At 42.3% G+C, this 4,780-nt stretch overlaps 1 long non-coding RNA gene across 1 annotated transcript in view; it reads right to left on the bottom strand.

Annotated features, from left to right (window-relative positions):
- Positions 1-4,284, bottom strand: part of LOC144381460 (uncharacterized) — a 6,125-nt gene extending 1,841 nt beyond the window's left edge. Inside the window, exon 1 of the long non-coding RNA XR_013446700.1 lies at positions 4,202-4,284. This is a non-coding gene — a long non-coding RNA (uncharacterized LOC144381460). The remainder of the gene's footprint in view (positions 1-4,201) is intronic.
- Positions 4,285-4,780: the final 496 nt, after the last annotated feature.

Genomic DNA, 4,780 nt, shown 5'->3' with positions numbered 1-4,780 from the left:
TGAAGAAAGGGGAATCCTCTTACACTGTTGGTGGGAATGCAACTTAGTACAGCCACTTTGGAAAACAGTGTGGAGGTTCCTCAAAAAATTAAAAATAGAGCTACCCTATGACCCAGCAAATGAACTCCTGGGTATTTACCCCAAAGACACAGATGTAGTGAAAAGAAGGGCCATATGCACCCCAATGTTCATAGCAGCAATGTCCGCAATAGCCAAACTGTGGGAAGAGCCGAGATGCCCTTCAACAGATGAATGGATAAAGAAGGTGTGGTCCATATATACAATGGAATATTACTTAGCCATCAGAAAGGATGAATACCCAACTTTTACATCAACATGGATGGGACTGGAGGAGATTATGCTAAGTGAAATAAGTCAAGCAGAGAAAGTCAATTATCATATGGTTTCACTTATTTGTGGAACATAAGGAATAGCATGGAGGACATTAGGAGAAGGAAGGGAAAAATGAACAGGGGGAATCGGAGGGAGAGATGAACCATGAGAGACTATGGACTCTGAGAAACAAACAGGGTTTTAGAGGGGATGGGGGTGGGGGGATGGGTTAGCCGGGTGATGGATATAAGGAGGGCACGTACTGCATGGAGCACTGGGTGTTATATGAAAACAATGGATCATGGATCACCACATCAAAAACTAATGAGGTATTGTATGGTGACTAACATAACATAATCAAATAAAAATAAATAAATAAAATAATTGGAAAAAATAAAATTAAAATAAATTTTTAATGTAAAAAAATAAAAAAGAAAGCATGAACACTTAAGAATTTTCCCACTTGGGCGCCTGGGTGGCTCAGTTGGTTAAGCGACTGCCTTCGGCTCAGGTCATGATCCTGGAGTCCCTGGATCGAGTCCTGCATCAGGCTCCCTGCTCGGCAGGGAGTCTGCTTCTCCCTCTGACCCTCCCCCCTTCATGTGCTCTCTCTCTCTCAAATAAATAAATAAAATCTTTAAAAAAAATTTTTTTTTCCCACTTGTTTTTAGACACATTATTTGAGTGTGATTAGTGTCAACTTGTGATGTGTCTTATTTCTGATGTGCTTTCCGAGACTTTAAGAAGGATACTCTCTATTGCAACCGTAAACTTTTTTTTAATTGAAAAATTTTTAGTTCTCCAAAGAAAACCAGTATATGCTCATTATAGAAAAAGTAATCAAAAGTCTTTTTCTCCTGATTTTAAGCACTTTAAACTGAAAATCCATTCATGCTTCTAGAAGACTCTTCTGGAGTAGAGGTGCTAAGGTCCTGTGATAGTCTATTTACTCTTGTATCAAGGGAATCTACAGAGAGAACATAAGGGTCTTGATGGGAAAAGTCTGAGTTAGTCACAGCTTGATTGCAGCTCAGGTTGATGAGAGAAGGCCAAGCCTACAGCTGAATTTTCTCAAGTGGCTTGTTTTAAATTAAATGTAGTTGTGAAGACATTTGACTCCCAGCCCTAGCTGTGTTTTTTCACTCTCATGAAGGTCAGCAACTGGGCCTTTCTTGTTCACGGCTGCCTTCTCTAGCATAAGACACCGAGTGAGGATGGGCACATTCTACCCTTGCTGACTGAGAGTTGAATTAAACCAGGAAATTATGACCCAATATGAAAATTTCTGCAGAGCATACCAGGTCATTGTTCCTTAAAGGACCTAGTGGTCCTTTAATTAAAAAAAAAAAAAAAAAAAGAGGGTACATCTGGGGGTGAGAGGTTTTCCAAGCACAACCAAGCAGATTTCAACACAAATGATGGTAAGGAAAGTTTCTACTTCAATAACAGTAATAGTTAATGCTTATTGTACTTACTATGTATCAGGTACTGTTCTAAATATTTTACAAATATTAACCAATTTAATTCTCACAGCAGCTCCTATTTCAGAAATGAGGAAACAGACTGATGACAGTTAAGCCATTTTGCTTAAGGTCTTATCACTGGTATGTTCTGAAGGTCACAAAGCTGGAATCACACAAAGCTGGGATGGAACATACAGCTGGCTCCAGAATCCGTCCTTAACCACCACACAAACCACTTCTTTAAGGGGCCCTTGATGGTGAGCTCTTCCAGCTAAACTAAACTCTGCAAGTTGTTTCTAGAAACTGTTCTAGGGTCTACCTTCTCCTTTGGGATCTACAAAGCTGCTTGAGAACTGTGCTTGGCTTGAGATTCAGTAGTGTTGAGTTGCTAAGGCTCTGTGAGTTCTGCCTCAGGAGTGGGAGCTCCTGGGACTGTTTGGTTTATGGTCATACTAACAGCCCTGTAGACTGGCCACCATGTGTCACACCCTGCAGATCAACATGACATCTATTTGAGGCTTATGCGTGTCTACTCTTGTCGGGAGAACACTGTATTCAGGGGGATTCAACATTTGGATGACTTAACAATTAGAGATGCTTCTGTAAGAAACTTCTAGAAGTCTCTCCAAGACTTTGGGCTCTCTGCCAGAGGGCACGGTGACAGTGCAGCCAACAGTCCACATCTGTTTCATCAATCAGTGTCTGCACAGGAACAGATGGTACCACCCAATGAAGATCGTCCAGGAAGATTAATTTATAAAGTGATAAGGTACAAAGCTGTGGGTGGGGTGTAGGGGAAGTGCAGGAAGAGGGTAGGTGCCGGAGCTAGTGGCAGTAGCCCTGTGCCGGCCCCGAGACCTGGGGCAGAGATGGGGCGGGGGGTGCCTACAGCCTCCAGAAGGTTCAAGGCTCTTGGTTGTTTTGAGAGGAGCATCCATCTTCAAACAAGAAATGGGGCCCTCCCAAGGTGACCTTACAGGGAAAGAATTGGGGGAATAAATACCCCATCCTCACTCTCTTTCCCTCCCCATATCTCTTGTTAGGAATCCTTTTTGGCTGGACCCAAAAGTGAGCAAGGAAGATTGAGATGGCTTTGATGTAGTCCAGAACAGTCAGGCTTCCAGGGTGGAGAACAGTGGGAGAAGAGGGAGAGTGGATCTGGAGAGGGATATTTGGAGACAAATAGCCAACACAGGGGTCAGCTAGACTACTAATAGATTGAAGCTGAGGGAGAGCTCACACCAGTGGGAAAGAGATGGAGCATGGGAGATGGGGATGTCAGAACAATGACCCATGAACAAAGAACCAACACAAGATAGTCTTGTTCTCGTTATGCCATAAGCAGGGCAAGCTGAGGGTCATAAGATAGCCTTGCAGCCTCCAGGTATAAATACAACCTGTGGCTAGGGGCCAGGAGGTCATTTGGTTCCCTGGTTATTGCACTAAACGATGTGTAGGAAACATCTGGAGACAGAACAAAGCCATCTCCATTGGGACCCAGGGACAACCCCACAGATGTGACAGTTACGGTCACAGAGACAAAGTTGCAGTATAACCTGAATCCTTCATCCTGACAGAAATGCCTGCTGAAAAGCTGTAAATGAACAGTGAGTGCCTTTATAAGCCTGTACTTTCTTTTCTTTTTTAAAAGATGTTTTAGTAACTTTTAGTAGACTGACCTTCCCACAGACAATACCTATAAACTCTGAAAACAAATATTTAATTTTCTTGATTTTATTTCAGCCTTAGTGCCATGTAATTGACCTTTCATATTGTGTAAGGTTAAGGTGTGCAACATGCTGACTTGATATTCTTACCTGTCACAACAACGACTGCCACCATAGCCTCGGCTAACACCTTCATCATCTCACATGACTACCGTGTTTTTTTTGTGTTGAGAACATTTTTAAGATCTACTCTCTTAGCAATGTTCAAGTACATACTACAGCGTTATTAACTATAATCACCGTGCTGTACAATAGATCCCCAGAACTTATCCACCTTAAAACTGGGAGTCGGTCCTCTTTGACCAACCTGTACTTTCCTAAATTTTGTATACTAACAGCATGGGAATTTGAAACCAAAACAATAGTTTTATCTGAATCACATCTCTAGAATCTGACTATATGGCAACAACGCAGTGAGCAGGACCCAGCAAACGACAGCCGAAGAGTCCCATCCAGCTTACGTCCATTTTTGTAAATAAAGGTTTTTTGGGTGCTACCATGGTCATTCATTAACATATATATCATTTGCTTTCATGCTACAACAGCAGGGTTGACTAGTTGTGACAGAAACCATATGTTTGTGTGCAAAGCATATATGCACCTAGGGAAGGACTTAGACCCAACACCATCGTTCTGCAAAGAAATTTCCCCTTAAAGAGACACAAAATGTTTACTTACTGTGGAATTGTATAGTGTTTGTCCATAACTGGCTTTGTTTGGGATTTTGTTCTTTATCTTTCTCCTTCACTTAGCTGAAAATCCTGATTTGAACTGTCCGAGGGAGAGAAGAAGGAAAGGCACTTGGCAATTGTGCCTGGCGAACATGAAATTTCATATCAGGCTGTTCTCCGCATCTATTTCCCGAATCGTGTCTGGGATATTGATTTGGTAGATGAAGACTGACCCCAGAGTTGCCCAAAGGTCTCTCAGTGCTTCCGACCCTCAGGCTTCACCGTGTCCCTGAGCTATTTGCCAGGTTTCTCTCAGACTTTGCTCTATGAAGGGTGAGACCTCACTGCAAGGCAGGTGACCTGGCTTCCAGCTGTGCAGGCTGAGAGAGAAGGTAAACATTTTCACTGCAGAGAAAACACTATCTTCCAAGACTTTCATTCATTCAACAATTATTTATTAAGCAGCTATTCTGTGATAAGCATTCTTCTGGGTACAGGAGATGTGGCCGTGAACAAAACAGACAAAAATAAATAAATTCTTGCCCTCATGAACATTCTGATTGTGTGTGTGTGTGTGTAAGAGAGG

Source organism: Halichoerus grypus, chromosome 4 (assembly GCF_964656455.1).
Source record: "Halichoerus grypus chromosome 4, mHalGry1.hap1.1, whole genome shotgun sequence".
Taxonomy (NCBI): domain Eukaryota; kingdom Metazoa; phylum Chordata; class Mammalia; order Carnivora; family Phocidae; genus Halichoerus; species Halichoerus grypus.
This window is presented reverse-complemented; position numbering and strand designations above follow the sequence as displayed.